Source organism: Chlorocebus sabaeus, chromosome 7 (genome assembly GCF_047675955.1).
Source record: "Chlorocebus sabaeus isolate Y175 chromosome 7, mChlSab1.0.hap1, whole genome shotgun sequence".
NCBI lineage: Eukaryota > Metazoa > Chordata > Mammalia > Primates > Cercopithecidae > Chlorocebus > Chlorocebus sabaeus.
In genome coordinates, this window is record NC_132910.1 from 4,214,496 (window position 1) to 4,238,278 (window position 23,783).

Below are 23,783 nucleotides of genomic sequence, written 5' to 3' on the forward strand. Positions count from 1 at the left end.
CATTATCTTTTCTTCCCTTGATCATATTGTACAAAATAAAAGTGGCACTTTACCCCTTCCTGGACTTATTTTTTTCTGTAGTACTTTTGCCCACTGATGTATGTTATAATCTGTTTATCTGTTTATTGTTGGAAACCATTTTATCAGTCTTTTTAAAACGTTTTTCTTAAAAAAAATAAGTTTTTTGTAAAACATATGATTCAATATTTTACCCATCTTGTTCATGTATAAGTACCTATTAAAGTGCCTAGAATACAGAATGTATGCATTAAATATCTGTTGAATAAGTAATTTTTAGGACTACCTCATAGGAAAAGTACCATATAGTTAAAAGATTTAAATATTTTTAACTACTGAGTGACGGTACACAATGCTGCAAGTTTGTAACTTTCTACTCTAGGGTGAGTTGCATTGAAGTGGAGGTTTAAGTTTATTACAGTTTTCAATCTGTAATCACCAACTGAAAATTTACATCAATGTATTTTCTGAGACTGATACGTGCATTAATGTGCAAATGCTACTACATTGATAATTCTCACAAAAGACAACTGTAGGTGATTTAAAATGTTGGAACATTAATTTACAATCAAACGTAAAGCAAAATGGGCGTCTGTATTAAAATACAACTAATTATAAGAGTAGAAGGCATCTTTAATGGGAAATTTTTAAAAAATCCTTTTATTTTGTCACAATTCCTGGACAGACAAATACAACAAATACAACAGCTATGTAGACCAATAAAAAAAAAAAAAAAAAAAGGCAAAAAAACTTACTATGGATGTCTTACAATGGCCCATAGAGGCCAGGGCGCTTCAACAAACTAGCTTCCCTTGTTGTATTTTTCTCCAGAGATGACTTGTCCTTAGGCTTAAATTTTCAGTCCATGAAGTTCAGTTACTTTTAAATGTTAACAGGCCAGGAATAATTTTATATAATATCTGCCATAATAAAAGGTTTAATAAATTAGGTTACAGCAGTATGTTTTGTTCTTCAGGGTTTGTATGGAATATATAGAGTCGTTCTTCTCCAAATGTTTGCTCTAATTTTTAACATAGATTGAGGCATTTGATTTGGTTTCTACTTTGGGATAAAAACCTGATAACTTGGGTGGTTGATTTTAAATTTCCCTGAAAAGTAGGCTTTATCTTTTTCTTCCTTAAGATGTATTGCTATTTAAAAATATATTATTTGTTAACACATATTATTTTCTTAGTCCAGAAGTTTTAAATGTCAGAAAATGTATCATTTCTTTCTTTATTCCGAATGCCTAGTGATAGGTATGCTGCATGTAGCAAGTGATAATTAAATCCTCAATAAATAAAAATCATCTGTTTCTAAGAAAATCGATTTTACGCATGTCAATCAATTTTGCATTTGCCTCATTTGCTACTGCAGATCGATATAATTTATGTATAGAAATATGCAGTATTTCCATGTACAACAATTATTTAAAATTCAGTTACAATTTTACTTTACTTCATAACTTGGAAGATGAGTGATATAATGAAATGAATGACTTGGGTGTACATTTGTGTATGTGAGTGTGTCTGTGGATTTTTTTATATATATAGATTCTTTCCAAATCCTCATTGCACCTGGCCTTGATTTTTCTCATTGAAAAAAATAAATCAGAAAAATTTTTTCAAATTATTTTCCAATTCTAAAATTTCATTAGCTCAAGAAAATATTTTAAAAAGTTATTCAGTTATAAAGGTCTCCATTTTATTACATCTAATGATAGGGTCTGTTTTTTTCTCTGTCTCTCCCTCTATCTCTATTTCTGTCTGTCTTTCTTTTTTTTACTCAAATCAGTAAAATAAGTCAATCAATACCGGCTCTAGATTCATTTGCAGTGTGGCCTTGGGTGGTAACTAAACTTTTCTGTGATTCATTATGTTTATCTTTAAAAGAATATGAGCAGAGTAGATATTTTATGAGGTTATTATGAAAATGAAATTAGATAATGTTTTCAAAGTACATAGTACAATATTTGATACAATGTAAGTATTATTAAATATATCATTCATTCATATCCTCCTCTTTGATTACTTTTCAATCATCTATTTATTCAATAAAAATTTATCAAATTGCTTTTAATTATTTTTTCCTTTCAAAAAGTGATGCCTATTATGTTCTAAGAATCTAGAAGACTGTAATAAAAGTACAGACAAAATGTTCAGCCTTGTAGATACCACATTTTATTGAAGAAGACAGACAATAAACAAAATAACCTAGTAAAAGAGTAAAGCACATAGTACATAGAAGTTATAAGTGCCTGGGGAAAAGAGAAAGAAGAGCCAAGTAAAGGGGAATGCAAATTCAGAGAGAATGGGACCCGATCTTAAATAGACTGGTCACAATTGGCCTGAGTGATAAGATCAACAAACCTTGAATGGGGTCAATAATAAAAATCCATGCATGTCTATCATACATTTACACATAATTTTAGATTGGATATTTTATTTAGGGAAAAATTATTTTCAAAATAAAACTACACTGACAATATGGTTTAATGAAAGAATCATCTCCTCCAAGAATAATTTGCCAACTTCCTTGAGCATATTGGAGCTCCTCCCATGTGCTTGTATGTGCAGAGGGAGTACTTAACTTATTTTTATTCTGAACTTAAACATTTTATAAAAAGATACTAATTGATAAAAATTGTCACTTATCAATCAGTAATCAATTGACTTAGTTGGCACCTGGACTTAAACAGCTGATTCCAAACAGTGATCAATAAAAAATCAATCAAAATGAGATGATTTGTGGTCACTGTTGTTCAATTTTATATCTCCATCATTTGTTGTGAAATGTACATATTATTGTTGCAGGAGTTTTCTTTTGTTCAGCTAAAAACGGGGTTCTTTGTCCTAAGACCACAAAAATTCAGGCTCACAGACAATTTGAATGGTGAGTAAGAGATGGTTTTATTTGGTGAAAAGCAAGAAAAGGGGGAAACAGGGACTCTAGCTAGGCCACAGTCCCTGCTAGAACGCTTCATGCCTGGCCATTAGAATCCCAGTTTCCACACAGGAAGAGGATTGAGTCTCCTCCCTGATGCAAAGGAGGTGAACTTCTGTGTCTCCACCCCGGTGCACATTCCCAGTGTGCAGGTCAGTTGGAGTGTTTCCAGGGACTCCCCTCCCACCTGGCTGTCTCACTTTCCCCTCTAAAGAAGTACATGTAACTGCTGTTAGAATAAGGATGAAGACCGATCTTAACTGCTTCCTGCTGACAGGGGGCGCTGTTTTGCAAAACTACTGTCAGATCCCTCAGAGGCTTATCTAAGGGTTCTCAGCAAAAAAGGCTATCATCGGAGGCTCTGGTTGCATGACAATTTGGAGTTTGATGGCCTGAAGGCAAGAACAGAAAAACTGGGTCATTAAAAAACATGTTTCAAAATAAAACTAGGGGAGGGGTGAGGACAGCTCAATAATTCTGAGGCCTTTTGAAAGAAATCAAGCACATTCCTCAGCCCCGGGCTCAACACAAAGCACATTCCTCAGCCCCCGGCTCAACACAAACAGGCCCAGTACAAACACTTCCCACCACATATCTCTCAATTTCCTGAGCCCAGTACAAACACCATATATCTCTCAACTTTCTGAGCCCAGTACAAACACATCCCACCATATATCTCTCAATTTCCTGAGCCCAGTACAAACACCACCTGGAAAATCCCCGATAATGACACAGCCGTTTGAGGTTTTACTGAAAGCGTGGGAACCAATAGAAAATCTACTAAATGTATAACTTAAAATGTAAACCAATTGTAATGCTGTAACCAAAAGAATTCCCTTGTTCCTCTGTAACTTTACTATCCTATTTACCTCGGGCTATAAAAGGCAAGCACTCGCATTGTTCGGGGCCCTCTTGTATGTTGTGGAAGGGAGGGACCAAGTTCGAACTTGCAGTAAAAGATCCTTGCCGCTTGGCTTTGACTCTGGACTCTGGTGGTCTTCTTTGGGGAGCAAATGGTCTGGGCATAACACTTTCACCAGTTTGCACAGGGAGAGGGAGGCCAAAAGTCCGACTGGTAAAGAAACTTTACCCTTTTTCCAGCACGTTGGGCTTCTGGGTTCCCTTCCCCTGAGCTCAGTCCTAAGCCAACCAGTTTAAGGTCTGGAAAACTCGCTCTTTCCAGTTTTGAGGATGCATCTGAGAGGAGTGTCCCATAGTATGGAGACACAATTACCTATCAGTGAAGAGAGAACCAAGGAGGAGAAAGAATAAAAGGTGCTTTTCAAAGGAGTCCCAGGGGTTCAAGATGCATTTGAAAGGGGTACAGGCTGAAGATGAATGGGTTATCCATCTAGAAAGAGGGGCATAGGTGTCCCTGGTTCCATTCTCTTCCTAGCAGATATCTGAGGTAAGGGAGGGAGAGAGGGAAGAGCCTCTTCTTTTCATTTTCCGTCCTTGCATCCCGAATCCCAGCGATCTTGACAGGCATCGCCATGAGTGTTAAAGAGGTTTGCACCCATGAAGCAGGAGGGCCTAGAGGGTGGGAATCACTTGCTCTTACCCACGTATGCCCTGTTTCCCCTGCTATCAGTAGTCTTGGATTACCTAGACCTCATTTATGCCACGCATACTAACGTGGCCTTTCTTCATGAAACAGGAAGCTTGGGGTTGGTTTAATTAGCAGGAATCAGCCACGCTCACCTGTACTGTGCCTTTTAACTTCCATTTTTGTCTGCCTCTGGATCCCTCAGATCCAGTTTTCCTTCTGAAGGCTTTGACCCGAAGCTTGGAAGTGAGTTTGTGACAAAAATGTGTCTTGGGGGAGTTGCATGAACTCCTTATTATAAGCCAAACGCTAAGGTGAAACTTTGGAATTGAGTCCTCCTCCAGCAAGGGAGAGAAATCAATGTCTTGTGACACATCCAAATAACTGACAGCTGTAGGTATGCTTGCTAGGATTAGGATGCATGGTGCTTGGCTTTGCTTAGTTCCCTTGGTCTTAGTTTCCCAAAAAGGAAACCTCCAGGCACTGGGCACCCTATTTATTCCCATCACCTGTCAGAATTTGCAGGATAATGGCTCAGAACTAGAATGTTGACCCAGATTTCTACATTACCCTTCTTTTTTCTTTACTCCTTCCTGAGCTGGAGCCAGAGATTGCTGGTTAGTTCACAGGAACAAGCAGGTTTAGTCTAAAATGTAAGCAAAAACTTAAAAACAACTAACGAGTTTAGAATATAATGACAAATGTATGATAAGTTTTGAGACATAATTTCTCTCTCTCTAGTTCTCATGTTTGTCAAGAAAAAAAATCATCACAGGATCAAGTGGTTTGCCAAATGGACTTTATTCTTACACTTGGCCTGATTATTTCCATAAAGTGCAGCAAGAATAATTATTTCTACATAGGACTTTGGACTGACTTTGATGGAAGTGTGTTCCACAAGCAATCTCAGATAAAACCTTTTAAAGCTGAGCCCAGCCATAGATTTGCATCCTCAAATACCTGCAAGTTGGGTGATCCTCTCCTCTTAAGATCCCAGCATAAACTTGGAGCTCCTGAACCTTTTAGAACGTGACATTCCATACTGACCACAGGTCAGGAAGCCTGTGCAGGGACTGTATAGGCAAGGCTATGAGGCCAGTTTCCCACTGGGCTTTTATTGGTTCTGCAAGTCGTGATTGACTCCTTAAAGGGAAGCATACCCTTTCAGTTAAAGTCTTTGTAAAATTATCAGGTTTTAAAATTGTGTCCCGCTGCAAAAGACAAATGGATTTTTATTGTATGGATGTGAACAACTATATTGCCATAAGAATACTCACAGAGTTTCCAAATTCTAGAGGAACCAGGCATAGAGAAACAAACATGCTCCAAATTTTGTTCACAGGAGAATAACTTACTCAATTATTAAAGACTATAAATAGTTCAGAATAAGTTTCCTTGACTCTGGAAAACAAATCAAGGATCAGCAGTATTGCAAGCAAAAGTCAAAATTTTGCTTCAGATTTCTCTGTTCAATCCATTAAGTTAACTCTTGTTTTGCTTCATGTTCGTGAACATTTTATCTCTTCATGAGTCCTGTACACTTTCCTTTATTCCAATGTCACAGTCTCCAAAGTTACCAGAATCCTGTATTTGAGAGTGCCTGTTACAGTTCTATAGCTTATCATACACCATCTTCTGAAAAGGATTAAAATAGGACAACAGGCCTGTCGCGGTGACTCACGCCTGTAATCCCAGAACTTTGGGAGGCCGAGGCAGGTGGATCACGAAGTCAGGAGATCGAGACCATCCTGTATAAAACAGTGAAACCTCGTCTCTACTAAAAATACAAAAAATTAGTCAGGCATGGTGGCAGGTGCCTGTAGTCCCAGCTACTCAGGAGGCTGAGGCAGGAGAATGATGTGAACCCAGGAGGCAGAGCCTGCAGTGAGCTGAGATCACACCACTGCACTCCAGCCTGGAACACAGAGCGAGACTCTGTCTCAAAAAAATAAAAAAAAGACAACAATTGTCTGTGAATACCAAGATGTCCAGAATGTAACAATTAGGAACACAATTGATAAAGAACTTTGATTACCTCCATGGTTTACTATAACTTAACATAACAAACTTAACTATGTTTGGTAGCATGAACTTAGACATTAGAATTTTAGAAAGTCTCATATAATTTTTGTAACATATATTAGTACTATTCACAAAAATATAACATAGAGAAGATTGAACATCATTTTGACAGTCCCACACACATAAACATGTCAAAGAATCCTGTTTTCCCCTTTTCTGGATATTCCAAGGGCCTTCTGGTCTATTTGAAAAGCCAGGTGTTAGGAAAGACAATTTTGAAACTGAAGTTTGATTTTGGGAAGCCTTCTAAATATATTTAAAGCACTTGATATTACAAAATAGAATTCCAGATTACCATAAATTATCCAAAATGATGACTCAGAAATTTTAAAGAAGAAAAGTCTTTTATAAACCTTTATAAATTTTGCCAAACAGCAGATTAGCATTTTAAGAATACCTTGTTGTGTTTTTATTTCAATGCTCAGTTTACAGAAAAATCATATAATACCCTTTGATTTTAGTTAGTATGTTCACATAGAGAACCTCTTCTGCAAAACTAATTTCCACAATTTTTCCACCACTACTTTGAACCTTCAGCTTTTTTTAATCTAATTTAAAACAATCCTTTAACCCTAGTCCGAAGTTTACATTTACATGACTTCTTATAACCTTTCACTATAAAAACACATTTTACTGTTCTTACACACCTTGCTTGTAAATATATTTTCAGTAGTCTCAATTACATGTTATATTGGTAACTCCTAGCAATTCTTAACTTTAATGTAAAACCCTTAAGTTGTTTCAATGGTGTGCTAAGTGCAGCCAAGTTTTGCCTTCCTAATTAAGGGCATGGTATTTTCCACATGTTCCCAGGCCTTACCAATTGTAAAGCCAGCCAGTCAAATAGTTCTCAAAACCCCAAAGCAGTTTGTAACCTTAAAACATCTAGCAAACCTTGATTCTGACGTGCATAGTTTAGTTCACTTATTTACATTTTGATGACATCTGCTTTCCTTAAGGCCATTTTTGTTTCCCAAAGATTTAAGTCACATGAAATGAAAGGTACCATAGTTTTTATCTTCCCTTTAGAAAAAGAATTAGCCAAGAGTTTGTCTTCCTTTTAGGCTAATTTAATTAGACCTCATTTTACAAACATCACATACACACAAGCAGACAGGAGAAAACCCAGTTGCTGGGTGAGGCTCTTTAAGAGACAGGGCTAGGAAAACATACAAATATCAAATCAGAAAGAAACTTATTCCCTAAGGCAGGATTAGTAAACAAAGCCTTAATTTCCTAAAGCAGGATTTCTAAACAAACCACTATAGTTACCAGCCATACCCACACCACAGGATGTAACACAAGATGGAGGCTTAGAAGTTTGCTAGGTACCATACAGATATGCAAAGCACAACAGATTGGCAGCAGCCCAAGACCAACCCCACAAATCCTTTTCTCACAATTAAAACGTTACAGAAAATAAAAACAGTAATAGTTTGGGGAAGGGCTGGCCTAGTAAAATACTTTCTAAAAGGAATAAAAAACTTTCAAACTTAACTGGAAAAGAAACAGTTTACAAATGCCTGGGGAAGAACCTCTTATTCTTTTTTTTTTTTTTTTGAGGCGGAGTGTAGCTCTGTCGCCCAGGCTGGAGTGCAGTGGCCGGATCTCAGCTCACTGCAAGCTCCGCCTCCCGGGTTCACGCCATTCTCCGGCCTCAGCCTCCCGAGTAGCTGGGACTACAGGTGCCCGCCACCTCGCCCAGCTAGTTTTTTGTATTTTTTAGTAGAGACGGGGTTTCACCGTGTTAACCAGGATGGTCTCGATCTCTTGACCTCGTGATCCGCCCGTCTCGCCCTCCCAAAGTGCTGGGATTACAGGCTTGAGCCACCGCGCCCGGCCGAACCTCTTATTCTTATGCAAGTGATTCTTCCACCAGGGAGATTAGTTTAATTGCTGTCTGATAAAGCTGAATCCCTTGGCTCAGGAAGGCTGTGTAGACTTGTGGTTGGGAATCAGCCAGCTGGCTTTGTGGGACCCTTAGGCCATGCATCGCAACTCTGGCCAGGAGTGGAAGGGAAGCAGAGAGCCCCCACTGACCTGTCCATCCCCCCAAAAGGAAAAAAAGAGCCTTTTTCCCGACCCCCAGGAGTGATGGGGGTTGGGGCGTATTTCCTCTAACCTTAGAAGTCTGAGGATGAAAAAGCTTAGGAAGGAGAGGGAAAAATAATTATTGGTTTGTATTTCATTCACTGTTTCTGGGCCCCATGTTGGGTGCCAAAAACTGTTACAGGACTTTTCTTAGTTCCACTAACGACGGGGTTCTTTGTCCCATGGCCACAAAAATTCAGGCACAGGCAATTTGAATGGTGAGTAAGACAGGGTTTTATTAAGTTATAAGGAGAAAAGGGGGAAACAGAGACTCTCACTAGGCCAGAATCCCTGCTAGAGCACTTTCCACCCAACTGTTTGAATCCCAGGTTCCACACAAGAAGAGGAGGGGCCGGGCTCCTCCCCAGTGCAAAGGGTGTGAACTTTTGTGTCTCCACCTCAGTGTGTGTTCCCAGTACGCAGGTCAATTGGAGTATTTCCGAGGACCCTTTCCCACCTGGCTGTCTCATTACATTGCAGGTAGCTATACTATTTTAAATAAAGAGAAAATACCATAAAACCTTCACTTGATCATTTAACCATTAATCTGTCCATTCCTACTTTCAAAATTCCTTTCCCTTATACAGTTGAGGTTTGCTTGTGTGCTGGGAACTGCACTAAGGACTGAGGAGACAATAGCCAACTGGTCTCTGAGAATAGCCTGTGTTCTTCAAATAGTGAAGCTTGCATCCACTTTCTGGAGGCTAACTCTGTAATATTTTTCACAATTAATTATTATAGGAACATAATTATCATTGTACATGTTGCTGAGTTAACTATACCTTGAGAGTTTATAATGTTTTATCCAGTTCTAATTCAAATATATTATTTTAAAAATCTCTAGTGTGACAGATACTATAGCTTTCTTTAAAAATCTGCTGTTTACAATGACTCTATGGGCTATGTATTCTTTAACCCCATCTTACAGAGAAGAACAGTCAATCTCCAAGCAACGTGTTAAGAGTAATCAACTAATAAATGTCCAGAACTTACCTTTGAATACAGGGATCTCAGATATAACAACTCATATTAATTCAACAACTTTTTACTCAACTACACAGTAAAAACATTATTTGAGGAAGACTTCACAGTAGCAGAGCTCATGGTAGCAGAATGAGTTGTCCTTAAATCTGTAAACATCTGAAGACATTTTTGTCTCCATGATAATATCTCATATCTGTATTATTGCTACTTGTCATACTGGCATTTGTAGATACATTTTGCAGCTTGTATATTTTCAGGTTTGATCTTTTGACTTGGTTAGCGGCAAGCAGTCAAGTAGTCTGTAAGGCACTCACCACACTCCCATAGTTTCAATTGGTAAGAAAACAATGAGCTCCAATGGATTTAGATAGTTTGTTACTCAATGCAAAGTAGTTAGTGCAAACTTTATGTCTGCATGTGTTCCATACCTCTTCCAGGTCTCATGGGGTCAATACTGAGGCAATCTTAGTTTTATTTGTACTCATAAGGGTCTGCTTTATAGTTGACAATCTCTGAGGTTAGAAACTCTCCAATTTAATAAGTGGTCTGCTATCAAACATGCTCATCCTCTCCTCCAAAGATAGATATTTTTATAACCTGGGAATATAATCAAAGGTGGAAAGGAGGCATTCTCTATATTTAATGATACTGGTTAGGAAATAAACCCACTCTCTATTCCAGAAAGAGACACTATCTCTAACCTCCCAGGCAATTTTCTGTCAAACATTCTTGAAAAAAAGTCACAAAGTTTTAGCATGATGTATAGGAATGCCCTGGAAAATTGCTGCCCAATACTTGGATATCATACGTATCCTTGTCAGTTTCCCTTATCTTAGGTGTTCATAGAATTTTAGGTCATTTGAGACTTTGCTATACTCTATACTGAGTGCCTGGTCTAGCTGATTTTCCAAGCCTCTGTTGCAGATTTACTTATTCCCTACTACATGGGTCCCATGGCAAGCTTACAAATTAAACTCAGGTACTCTCCAACCCGAAACCTGGGACTTAGGAAAGTGAAATTCCAGCTCTTTCCCTGTCCTATCATGCTGTATTTCTTTGTTGACCTTGACATAGCAACAGCCCAAGATTAAGGTAGTAATAAGCTGTATGGGGCAATTAATTTCCTTCTAAAATCCACATGCGAATATGAGCAAGCACTCTCCTGTTTTCCAGGTTACCTTTAACCTATCTAACACAACTTTCTCTTGTAGAGTTGATGGTCACAAGATCAGAACCTGCTCTTCTTTGGATATTTGTCCCCTCAAATCTTATCTTGAAATTTGATTCTCAGTGTTGGAGGTGAGGCCTAATGGAAGATGTTTGAGTGATGGGAACAGACCCCTCATGAATAGATTAATGCCCTGAGGGGAGGGAGTTGAGTGATTTCTCACTCTATTAGTTCTTGGGAAAGTTGTTGCTAAAAAGAGCCTGATGCTTTCCCAGTTTCACTCCTTTCTTCTCTCTGGTTGTATGATCTCCATATACACCAGCTGCCCTTTTGTCTTCTACCATGAGTGGAGGAAGCCCAAAGCCCTCACCAAAAGCTGTTGATGATGCTATGTTTCTTGTACAGCACGATAAGCAAAATAAGCCTCTTTTCTTTATAAATAACGAAGCCTTGGGTATTCCTTTATTGCAACACTAAATGGACTAAGACAGAGTCTAATTAAGTGATCCCCCTCTGCCTCCATCCCTAACTTTTCCTGGCAATGCCCTGCAGACAGAAGAGTCAGGCTTTATGTTTCAACTTTCGGTCACCTTCATATGTCAAAAGCGTATCATATATTACCTCTCTATCTCCTATCTTTATTATTATAAATGCTATATATATTTTATTTGAGTTTTTTTGTCCTGGCTCTTCTTTAAAGGAACTTAGAAAACCCTTGCTCTCTACTGTTTTTAAACATAACTTGTCTTTCAACCATATCACTGTGCAGCAAAATATTGCACAGAATATTAGAACATATCTATTATTAATGTTTTATTTTATACTTTTATCGTTATAATCTAAATCCTCCATAATCCCAATCTCAAACACAAGTTTTGGTTTGACCAGGAAAAATGTCACCTTCAGAAAAAACATAAATAGAAAAAAAAGTCAATGTATCTTTAATGTTATTCCCACTTACAAATAATTATTTATTACATCTTAGTTTTTCTAGGTTTAAATTCAGAACCACCGTGGCTAATGATCCCACTAAATGCTGATTAAATTTCACCATTTTGAGAGTCATAGGTTTCTGTCTGTTTCAACTTTTGCATTCCAAAAAAATTGTCTTGTTTTTTCTCAGTACTAAGGGTGATACTGTATGTGCTGACAGCATTGTTTTGTGAAAAAATAGATTCAGTTTTAGAAGGAAAGACTTCAAGGTACAAGGCTGACAGGAAGATTACCCTATTATGGTTCCCTTCTAGGGCATCTTTCTGTTCACATTGTTAGAAGTATGAATGTGAACTACAATAATTAATTCCTATAGCTACATACTACTATCTAACTGCTTGCCCATATTTAATTTTTTTATTATATATTGGTTACACAAGACTCTTTAATTGTTGCTGTCATAATTTTTAGTACACACTATCAAAATGAAGCTGTTTGGTCAATGAAGCACTCACTTATTTTCAACTGCCTAACATTCATTATTATGCTCCCAGATGCTCAATTTTATTTATTTTTATCTCCTGTAGTCATTTTCAATATAATGAATACAGGCAATAATAATTTCAGACAATTAGCATCTCATAGCAGCTTCAAACAAATCACCCTCACTGAAGCTTCCCTCTTACAACTGATTTTTATTTTCCAACATTTAGAAAAGATTCCTGAATATTCATCCATCTTTGTTTGAACTGTGGCAAAAAATTAATATTTGGCAAAATATTGACATGAACTTTTGTCTAGAAATTAGGCACACTGAATTTTCTTCTTAGTCTGACAATAGCTATGAAAACTTGAGAAAAAAAGATCTGAGAAACTGTTTTCTCGTCCCTAAAGTGAAGATGTTGAATTATATGATCCTAAAATTCTTTTTGGCTCTGCAATTTCAGGATTCTTTGTATTGATTATAATTATTTATCTATTTAAAACAAAAGTATGATTGTATACAAAAGTAAACATAAGTGTAATTCATTGACCAATTAATTTATTCAATAAGAATCTATTGAGCACTCAGTATGTTAAAGGCAGATAGTCTCTCCTGAGTAGAGTAAAATGAGTGATAAACAGTTCTTATCACGAGGAAGTTTGTATATGTTTAGGTAATATATACAACTAAAGAACCCTGATTTGTTACTAAACCAGAACTAAATTAGTCACCAAATTCATTTAAGTAAGCTTAGAAAACTACATTTTACCATTTTGTCTGAAAAAATTGACTAGCCCATCCATTCAACAATTGTTTGCATACTATGTGACAGACACTGAACTAAATGTCGGTAAGCAAAATATTTTAAAAACATCTTTGCCTGTGCATTTTCTCTTCTCTTTCCCTGGAATGTCTTTCCCAAATCTTTGTGTGACTCACTCCCTCACTTCATGCATCATTGGAAGGTAAGCTCCCTTAAGAACAAAATGAAATGAGTGAGGAAAAGAAAAAAGCCAAAGATATTTTTTCCCAAGTAAATCAGTGATGATAGTGCTGATTCTTGAAGTGTAAAGAGAAAGGATGTTCAGAGTTTCAGGGAGGAAAACCAAGATTTCTGTTTCACATCTTGCAGTTTGGAAGCAAGTTATGGATGAGAGAGAATATGTGGAATTAGCAGTTGGATATATGAGTCTGAAGACCTAGAAACCAGCTGGGACTAGAGAAATACATTTGAGATTATTCAGCATATAGATAATATATAAAGTCATGAGACTTTAATAAAATTACCTGGGGAGTTAAAATTGACAGTAAGAAGAATAATTTTTGGTTATTCTTGGAATTGAGACAGCACTGAATGTGTTATAAATTTATAAAGATAATACATTTTAGAAAAAAATTGATTTATTTTTACACTTGAGTCTGAATTGAAAGCTAAGACAATTTTTGTTTCATGTTTCTCTTTTATTGCTAAGCTTCATGGCCCAGCATGGGAGCTGTTTCAAAGATCTGAAGGCTAAAATTCGGGAGAAAATAAGAATTAGTGCAGAGTGGGTGGTAAGGGAAGAAAAATGAAATTATGAAACCAGCATTACATTTTATTTGTCTGTTCATTTGCATTTACATGACTACTTTAAATATGTAGTTTTTTTGTATCACATTTTTAAAATTATTTTTCTTTTCCCAATATTTCATGAAATGTTTCTGTGTGAAGATGAATAGTGTTTAGGATGTTCTCTATTTTTGCTGTTGACAGGAATATAAAAAGTTACTGGGAAATGAATGGTGTTTTATAGTAGAAGTTAGAAATGTCTAACTGTTGGGTTATTTAGAATATATGCTTCTAGACCTGGACTATTGAACTGTACAGAAGGAAGAATAATAAAAATTAAGTTGCAGATGGTGTGTACACATGTATCCATCTTCTTTGAAATTAGTCATGTTTTCTCACAACTGGGACTTATGTCTATGGGGTATTGGTGTGAGTAATTCTAGCGACTTTCATGATTGTTTATAAATAATATTCCATTGATATATCTAAAGTACATTAAATGCTTTGTGCTGAATTTCAAATCATTCATTATGCTGAAAAGTTTTCCTTTTCTGGAATGGTTCTATATTTTTAACACTTTTATTACATCTTAAACGAAGACAGAAGCACATGTAGATATTCTCAAGATCTTTAGCAACCAGAAGATGTGAATTAAGAGTAAACTTTATATCTATTAGACTGGCAAAACCTGAAAAGTTGGAGATTGTCAGATGCTGTCTATAATGTGTTTCGCTGTTGAGAATGGAAATGGTAGAGTCATATTTGGGAGTAAGTCATAGCAATTCCTTTCTTAAACATCCCAAATAAATTACTTCAGTCATCCACAAACAGACATATATACATGTATTCATTGCAACTTTATCCAGGCGGTTCATGAGTTGTAGATGCCATTGTTGTTCATCACAGAAAGAGAAAATAGGTCATGTGGTGGATGCAAGTGGTAGATAGATACATTGAAGCCATTAGAAGCCACAAACTAGATGTATTCATAGAAATAAGTATAGGTCTTAAAAGTACTATTTATCAGGGGAAAAAAAAGAAAATAAGTAAGAAACAATGAGATATGAAATGTATATTACAATAAAATGTAGTTAGAGGTACATGTACTTAAAGCATTTTGCAAAATACACAAATTGCACATTAAATATAATTGAATTACTGCCTATTTTTGGGAATGAGAATGAGGTGAACAAAGAGGAGAATCCTTGAACAGACCAAAGATGATAATCTCCCATGAACTGTGGCATAAAATCCTAAAAAAAAAAAAAAATCCTAAAAAAAAAAAAAATTGCGAACTGCAAGCACATAAATGGTATTTAAAATTGTGGATTAATGATATCCCCTAGGGAAAGTGTACAATTACAGAAAACTGTCATTCAACATAGCTCTGTAACACTATAAAAATTTAAATAGCAAACAGACAAGATGAGGAATGAGTATGAAACTGTCAATAATAGTGTTTACATAGTCCTTACTGTGCTAGTCATTGTTCTAAGTCATTATCATGTTTAACTTATTTAATCAAGCAACAATGTAAGTTAGCTAACATCATCCTCATCATTATCTTCAGTTTACAGATTTGGAAACTGAGAGGAAAAGAATTTTTCTGAAATCATGCAATGAATGGAAAACTTTAATTTCAAATGCTAGGAGCATTGCTTCAGAGCTTATGGATCAAGCCATTACACTATGCTCTCTCTATACTTGGCAAAACTAAGGGTTTGGAGTCATGGATGCATGAACAATAAAGTTTTCAAATTAAGGCAGTAGTCACATGGGTTAAAAGTTGTCTGTAGTAAGGTGAGGAAAGCAAGAGAGATGAGAAGTTATGAGTGGCAAGGAGTTATAAAATCACGGACTTTTTGATATTACAGAGCATACAAAACTGAGACTTCACAACCTACTCATCCTTTCTGCTTCGTTCATTGCCAAGTTAGAAGTACAAACTCATTTTCTTCCATAAAATTCAAAGTTGGTAATGAAAGGAATAGAAAATCGAGTGAAAAGTAAAACAAGAAAAAATAAAAAGTAGAGGTAATTATAGATTACAAAAGTAGAGGTTCTTGATCAACAGACTAAGGTAAGCTGCAATGAGGAGAGACGTCAGTGAAGACAAGAGATCTAAATGAATCCAGAAAAGAAGCCTGTGTTACAGAGCCTCAGATGCCCTAAAATTTTGAATGAGTTGAAAATCTAAACCCAGAATCACTTAATATGTTCTAAAGACATTGCAGCATAGCATCAAGTGATAATGCTAGAAATTACTATTGTTGACTCTTATTCAAAGAAAGATAAAATTACGTTCAATTAACTTTCTAATATATTTTATAGGATGTTCTTTCAAAGGGAAAAAAGGAGATTGACTCTTCAAATTGACTGGGAATATCAAATAACATAATACTCTCCACTGAAATCTTGTGGGTTAATGAAGAGCTCATAATGAGTAATTATAGATCACTATAGAGATATTATATATGCTATAGAAATTATATATATGCTATAGAAAGACTGTTGCTTGCTTCTGTGTGCATGGTATAGATTTCACCAGTGTTTATAACTCATCATTCAAGGTAGTCTTAATTTACAAAGTTACAAGACTTACTCAATATAAAGTAGGAAAGAATGCACCCATATATTTATAAAACAGAGTTATCAAGACACAGCAATAAAAGAGATAGTCATATTTTATAATTAAGCCTGAATAAGAATACATGTATAGATTAGTTTTAATTTATTTGTCAAATGGCTTGCTATATCTAATTTAGATCTTATTGAAAGCAGTGTGACACTTTACAAAGAAAAATTATATGATAAATACAAATTCAGCAGTGTCAAAAAAGAAGATAGATCTGATCAATCATGGGCTTCAGTTTGGGAAAGATACAAGTTAATATATTAATAATTTGTTTAACAATCTTCTGATTGAGAAGTAGGGTGACCAACAGAAAATTTGCAGGCACAACTTGATTCCATGGAAATGAGTACTGATTTTGATCCTCATTGATAGGAAACATTTCACAGAGAAGAGAAGTAGTTGCTGTCAGGTAGAACATATATAGAATAGGAATTAAGAGATTCATTGATTCCAGAGTCAGACTGCTTGGCTCTGAATCACAACTCTGCAATTTATTAGAAATGTAACATTGTTGATTTACTTAGCTTTTATGCCACCCTTTTCTGTAAATTCAGAATATTAGCACTTATCTTGTAGGGTTATTACAAATACTAAAATATCTATTTTGTGTGAGGTACATAGAACAGTACCTGGTGTGTTGTTATTAAAATTAAAGAAAGAGAACAAGTTAAATAATGAACAATTTCTGTTTCTGTCATCATTGAAATGGAAACTTATGCCATTATACTTATTATTTGAATGTTTTATATTATACATACTTCACACCAGAACATAATTACTCTTTTCTTAATCAGAAGATATTAATATCAGGACTAAAATGAAACCCCCTAGCTAAATTTAAAAATCAAGGAATCTTGAAAAATTGGACAGGTTACAAAGGGAAAAAGTATCAAATATAAAAACGGCTATCTTCTAAACAGACAAGTGAAGTAAAAACCAAATACTGAGTCCTAAGTCACAAAGTTCAAGACAAAGTATGAGCAAGGATATATTGTGTTCAAAAAATATTTTAAAATCAAGTTCCTGAATGTTGGGCGTTGCTAAATCCCTTCTGCCTGTGATCACTTCGGTCACAGAGACCATGACTGGGCTGACCCTGTAGGCAGAAGTCAAAGTATTCCAAAGGTGGACAGAAGATGAATGAAGGAAGTAACAGCTAGTCTCAGTAAGAATAGTTGTGCCATTAATTAATTTATTTTTACGTAGAATGGCAGTATCATCAAATAAGTTATAAATGTCAAACTTGAAAACATTTTTTCTTATGTCAATCTCGATGGCATAGAATTCTCAAAAGACTGCATTGTTGTAAGTGTCTTAAGTATCTGTACATATACCAATAAAAGAAAATACCTAGAGAATCTCAGGAGACCAGAAAAGTACATCTTAATTGTAGTTTTTACTCATCCATGTTTTAATGAAGAATTATGACCTGCATGATAAAACTTTCAATCACAAGTACAAAAACTGTAACTTTGGTGTTAGAAATTTTGAAAACTTCCTCTATTTAACTATATGGAAACAGTGAGAAAGTATGTGTTGTAAAGATAGAGCCAATTAATTTGGAAAAAGAAGATCTAAGCTACATTCAGCTCAAGGCTGACATTGAGCAATTAGTTTAAACTCCATCTCAATTTACTTTTCTCTAAAGATGAGTCAAATGTGCTCTCTCTTCTGCAGAGTTGGAAGGCCAAATCAAGGAGTGTGTAGATAAAATGTTTAAACCACTTAAACGTCCTACAGATGCAAATTACTGTTGTTATATAACATAGCTGACATAAATATAATTCTGGGATGATATATTGTAATTATCTATGTCTGTATAATAAATGTTTTCTTTTGGCCAACTGACTTTTGCTGCTTTCTTAGAACGGGGTGACTCCAGAAGAATAAAACAATCCAAAAACTAGTATACATACAAACATGTTGTTAAACACAATGGTAAAAAAAACCTATCACAGTTATTTGTATAATTTTATAAAGGTTGATTGTGTACCTTTTAGGTCATGTTGCATACATCAACCTTGAACTTCATCCCAGATGGACTGAAGCATGTCACTTTTAGTGGGTGAAATGATATACTGCATAGTTAATCACCCTAAACAGAATAGGTTTGATAGTAAAAAGAAAAATTAAAAATAACATTCTATTTAAAATATATATACATTATAATTATCAATGATTATTTTATTATTTTGATATACTCATAAAATATTTTATTCAAATATAATTTTCAAAAAATATTTTTTTAAAAAATATAAATTCACATGAAAGCAAAATTTATAATCTTCCTGTTTATGATCATCAAAAAATAAAAGCACTTTGACTATTCTTAGCACATGGTCATATACTTTAATCATTTTCTTACACTAAAATGTCTCTAATACTATATCTTGAGTCTTTTCCTGAAAATAATTTTAAAAAGGTTCTAATTATTATTGTTTTATATATATGTGTGTGTATATATATATGTAATTAGTCTATTATATGGTCTCATTTTAAAAAAATTAAGTTGGTGACAATATTATTTAAGCTTTCATTTTAGACTAATTGTCTTTTTGTAGATGATAATCTTTTAATTGATAAATATTCTCTGTATAGACACTGATATGCTTTGTAAGCTCAGAGAAAATGCTACTAAGAGGAGGTTATCTCAAGTCTCAAATTTTTCATGTTATAATATGTAAATATTTCAACTCTTTTTTAATGAGTACTCTTTGTCTGCAAAGATTCTCTTCTTTTGATAAATATTTTATAGTTGTAATATGCAAATTCCCAGCCCATCTTTTTCTACTCACTCAAATGAGACTCTAGAAAGTTTGTATACAATCAGAAACAATGAAAATGAAGGAATGCTTTCCTCATGTGTACATTTACCTCAAAATGAAGTTTGGATAATTTTTGTGTTTTGTCAATCAGATACGTGAAAAAAAAAAACCTTATTTTAAAATATTTGTAACTTTTTAATTACTTTGTTGGGAACAAAATATATTGCCTACTTGCATTTTTATGAATTATGTAATTATGAGAATTAGTGATGGCATTAATGCTAATAATCATACATTAGTAGCAACGACAGACTTTTTCTGAGGACAGTATAAAACAATTCAGGTTAAGCTATTAGCATAGTCCTTGTCCTGTAATTAAAGCTCAACACATTTTCCTGCAGTTGTTATTTCTCAAATGAATCTTCTGTTTAGGTTCTTTATCCAATTTATAGTTAGTGAATTTATTCTTTTTTATAAGCTTTTGAATTCGGCATTTACACTGAGGTCTTTCACCATTGTTAATAAATGTCATTTTTTAAAATTTATCATTTCCTTTTAACTTTATAAATTTTATTTGTTACCAGGCATTGGGTTTTAATTTTTAAATAGACTTTATAGATTTATTTTTAAGTTTTAAATTTTGTTTGGTGTACATTCACATGTTATACAATTTTTTGTTTTCAACTTATATTTTCAAAATGAAGGAATTGTTCTTCCTCCTAAATAACAAAATACTTTGCTGATATTTTTATATATAATAGCTTACTTATCCTTCTTTTCTAAGGTAAGAAGTAGTTTATCCAGAATTTTGGTATAGTGCATGAGGCATGAACTTCACTTTTTTCCACAGGTATCCGTTAAATGCTTTACCATAGATAAATGTCCAACTTTAGCACACACTTTTAGATATATTATTATGTATTAATTTTATAAACATAAATCTTTATTTTTGTTCTATTTATTCTCTTGATTTGTTAACATATGACTCCGATAGGAGCATATAGTTTTCATGATTTTGCATTCTTAAACTTGATTGTGGTAAGTCTGAAATAATAACAGGAGTTTTAAAAGGATATATATTCAAGCTATTTCCAAAGATGTGATTACAAAATATTTTGAGGTTTCCTTTAGTGATGGGGGTTAACAGATGGTTGATAACATGAGATAAGTTGAGTTCACCAAGGTGATGAGTACTTAGGAGGTGGTAGAACTGAATGCACACTTTATTTAGCTACTAGATAAATGTGCATTTCCACAGTCTTAATCTTCAATAAAGAATGTATACATTAGAGTTAGAAGGTAAGAAAGGGTGAAATGAATCCAATCATTGCCTGAAAAATTTCATAAATAATTCTATGTGGTAGTTAGACAATGAAGAATCAATCAGACAAGAAAATCTAAAAAGAGAAAGCTCTTTTTCAACTTTAATTAAAATAAGACCTTGAAAGTTAAAAATCCACTGTGTTAAGATTTGGCATAGTTTCGAAAAGAGACCTGCTTCAGGCTCAGGATTACATGCAGAAAAGCAGAATTTTTCACTGAAATTAAGCTCATGTTTCTTTTATAAAAGGGCAAATCCAAAATCAATTCTGCTTTAACAGAATTGATTCAGGAGCAGGATTACATATAAATGCTGAATCAACATTTAAGACAACAAATTATACTGGAGACCTTCTTAATGCAGATTGACAGTCACTAGATGAATGTGACATAATTGATCCTTGTTCTTGGTCTAATAATTATTCATTTATGTCCAAACAATTTTCAGAGAAATACTCATTCTCCCCTTCCTTTGATTTTTAAATTATCTCCACTGTCCTACAGTTCAATTTCCTGAAATTTCCTTTTTTATTATACTAAGTACAATTGCTGGAAACCTAAAAATCTTGAGAAATTTGGCAACTTAATTATCTGGAAAAACTTCTTAGGAAATAAGCAATTAAAAGTGATTACTCGTAGGTAATGCCATTTTGAAGATACTGTCTGAAGAATGTTCTAGGTGGATTTGAAAATATTTTTTAAATTTGAAAGATTAATATGGTGTGTGTGTGTGTGTGTGTGTGTGTGTGTGTGTGTGTGTTTAAACTCTCTTAAAGCTACACTCATATTTCTGGATTTACTGTTAACATTCTTGTCAATGGCTTCCTAACTTCAGCTTTTCTTTCAACAGGACAATGATCTCTGACCTTGCCACTAAGAGTAAAAAATGTGTTGAACACCTTTACTGGGATACTAGTCACTATGAGTTTACAAAGAAAGCAGTTTTTCCTCCACTAACATTATTAAAGCTGATTTATTATTTTTTGTATAACTTCTCATCTTATGACTCACACAGACCTTTGACAGTTAGGTTCACTGCCCTTGGCCAGGCTAAACTTGGCCTTAGCTGATTCTGTCTTCTCTGGTGTAGAGGAAACCACTTTTCTTTTTTTTTTTTTTTCCTTCTTGTAAAGTCGATCTCATCTGGCCCAATATTTGTATTGGTAACTTTACACTCCATGATCACTTATATTATCTTACTGCTTTCACAAGATTGGTGGTTCAAATTCTAAATCTTTCTAGCGATGAGTCAAGAAGCTTATTTTTTTTCTCCCTGTCCCTGGTAATAGGAATAAAAAAAAGGCAAAAATAATTCCAGGTTGAGTATATCTTCTCTGTAGATGCAAAATCTCCTTTGCTTGGATTTCCTAGGTTCAGTCCTTTAATTATTAATGAATATTACAAAAATATTTAACTGTGATCTATATCTAATCCACAATTTCTAATCAGTTTTAGTTGGTATTAATAAGAATATTTTGATACCTTTATCTTTTACTCTACAGGTTTAATTATCAATTAATTCTGAACTTACAGGTGATATATGAAGTGTGGGAAATAGTAGTAAACCCTGATAGAAGAATACATCTGTTTCTACAAAAACAATACAAAAATTAACCAGGCATGTTGGCCCAACTACTCAGGAGACTGAGGAGGGAAGATCACTTGAGCCAGAAGGTTGAGTCTAAGTGAGGTGTGATGGTACCACTGTACTTCAGCCTGGGCAACAGAGTGACAACACTGCTAAAAGAGAGAGAGAGAGAGAGAGAGAGAGAGAGTGAGAGAGAATTAATAATTCTGTTCATAGCAGATGCTTGTGTTCTTGTTAATCTAAATTTTCAATAAAACTTTATCTCTTCCCTTCTTGTCTTCCTTCACTGTAGGATTAATAATTCAATTACAGCTTTCCTGGAAGCCAGAAGTCAAAATACTTGGGACTTCTATAACTATTTTTTAAATTATGGTAAGAACAAACAGCATGAGATCTATGCTCTTACTAAAAATTTAAATATATTATACAGTATGATAACTATAAATAAGCACAATGTTATACAGAAGCTATCTAGAAATTATTCAGCTTACATAGCTGAAATTTTATGTCTATTTAATAGCAACATTCAATTTCCCTTCCTCCCTATCTCCTAACAATCACCACTCTGCTTTCTGTGTCTTTGTGTTTGACCATTCTTGTTACCTCCTATAAGTAGAATAATGCAGTATTTGTTCTTCTGTGACTAGCTCATTTTATTCAGCAAAAATTTTCTCCAGTTTCATCCATGTTGGTGCATATGGGAGGTGTGATGCTTAATGTTGTCAACTTGATTGGATTGAAGGATACAAAGTATTGATAATATGTGTGTCTGTGAGGGGAATGCCAAAGGAGATTAACATTAGAGTCAGTGGGCTGGGAAAGGCAGACCCACCCTTAATCTGGATGGGCACAATCTATTCAGCTGCCAGCACAGCTAGAATATAAGCAGGCAGAAAAATGTGAAAAGAGAGACTGGCCTATCTTATGGCCTACATCTTTCTCCTGTTCTGAATACTTCCTGCCCTAGAACATTGAACTCCAAGCTCTTCAGATTTGGAACTTGGACTGACTCTGCTTGCTCCTCAGTCTGCAGATGGCCTATTGTGGGACCTTGTGATTATGTGAGTTAATACTTAATAAATTCCCTTATATATATATATGTGTGTGTGTGTGTGTGTGTGTATAAACTCTCCTATATATAAATATATATAATAAAATGTAAATAGAGATATAAAATATAATATATTATATAAATATTTATATAAATAATACAAATATATAATAATATATTATATATATAAACTCACATATATATATATACACACACAGACACACACACACATTCTGTTAATTCTGTCCCTCTAGAGAACCATGACTAATACAGGAGGATTTACTTCTTTTTATAGTTGCATAATATTTCTTTATAAATATGTCACATATTCATTATCCACTCACCTGCCTGTGGACATTTAGATTGTTTCTATATCTTGGCTATTATTAAAAAATGCTACAATGAATATGGGAATGCAGATATCTCTTCAAAATTATAATTTTAAACCTTTTGGAAAATTATAAATAACCGAGATTGATGGATTATAAGGTAAGTCTGATGTTAATTGTTTTGAGAAATCTCTACATTGTTTTTCATAGGGCTGCACCATTTTACATTCTTCCTGACAGGGTACAATGGTTCCAACTTCTTCACCTACACATATGGAGATTATCATGCTGTCATTT

General features: G+C 34.5%; 1 long non-coding RNA gene across 1 annotated transcript in view; it reads left to right on the forward strand.

Annotated features, from left to right (window-relative positions):
* Positions 1-23,783, forward strand: part of LOC119621074 (uncharacterized) — a 90,872-nt gene that overhangs the window by 42,246 nt on the left and 24,843 nt on the right. The window contains exons 3-4 of the long non-coding RNA XR_005237594.1: positions 22,399-22,478; positions 23,074-23,167. This is a non-coding gene — a long non-coding RNA (uncharacterized lncRNA). The remainder of the gene's footprint in view (positions 1-22,398; positions 22,479-23,073; positions 23,168-23,783) is intronic.